This window comes from Chrysochloris asiatica, unplaced genomic scaffold, assembly GCF_000296735.1.
Source record: "Chrysochloris asiatica unplaced genomic scaffold, ChrAsi1.0 scaffold00022, whole genome shotgun sequence".
In the NCBI taxonomy this organism is placed as follows: Eukaryota; Metazoa; Chordata; class Mammalia; order Afrosoricida; family Chrysochloridae; genus Chrysochloris; species Chrysochloris asiatica.
Genome location: NW_006408540.1, coordinates 21154273 through 21155395, shown reverse-complemented (window position 1 = coordinate 21155395; position 1123 = coordinate 21154273).

The following is a 1123-nucleotide window of genomic DNA, read 5'->3' as shown; positions in this document are numbered from 1 at the left end:
ACACACATATAGATCAGCCCACCATCAGGAGAGATCTCTAAGTCTCCACTTTTTTCAACAGGAGCTAAGGAAATCAGAACATCCCCTTCTCCACCCCTGCCTCCCATACCCACCTGGCAGCATCAAAAGGACTGTGCCCACAGGATTTGTAACTTGGTCTGTCACATTCCCCAGGTGTGCCTACTGGGGAGAAGAAAAAACTTCTCACTTTATGTACTCACTCTATGGAGATAGTTGTGAGACAGGATGTCTCCAGGGGAAGTACAATGAAGAGGTCTCTAATGAGGGCATATGATGAGACATACGTACTAAGAAGAACTAAAGTGATGGCCCACAGTGATTGAATTTGAAACCCTGAGCCTTACAAATCCGGCTTGGCACCATTTACTTAGCAGAAATTAGTTAGGAACCAGAAGGGCCGGTTTTGCTGATCTTGTACTGGAAACTGTAAGGTGAGCTCTGGTGATTTTTAGATCCACATCTGAGGACTAGACTCAGCCCAGGGTGTCTCTGAATACATGTAGTTCGCTGACTTATACTTATTTTAGTAGGGGAAAATGTTATTTTTCAATGAGAAGTGTTTTATTAGTGTTATTATTCTTTTCCCTTAAGTGTAGAAATGTTAGAATCTTGAGTGCCTCGAGAACTTCCCACCCTAGTGGAGGTGTGGACTTCAAGTGGTAAAAAATTTCAGAATGCATTGCCTTTATCCATCCAGTGGAAGGGAGGACCTCATTTACCACTTGACTCTGTTGTTGCTGTTAAGTGCTGTTAATTCAATTCCAACTCATAGTGACCAGGTTAGAGGGATTCCTAGGAGAGGCTGGTGACCTTGAACCGCTGACCTTGTGTGGTTCAAACTGACTTTGCAGTCGATCACATCAATCCACAGCACCACACCGGGACTCTAGATGTCTCCAAAGTAACCCCCACTCTCCAGAAAACATCTGCACGAAGATTCTGTCTTCCAGGTGGGGAGCCTGGTGGCGTGTAGATTATGCATTGAACTGTTAACCTCGGGGTTGGAAGTTCGAATCCACTAGCTGTTGTGTAGGAGAACAATGAGGCAGTCTACTCTTGTAAAGATTGACTGTCTCAGAAACCCTTGGGAGCAACTCTGCTC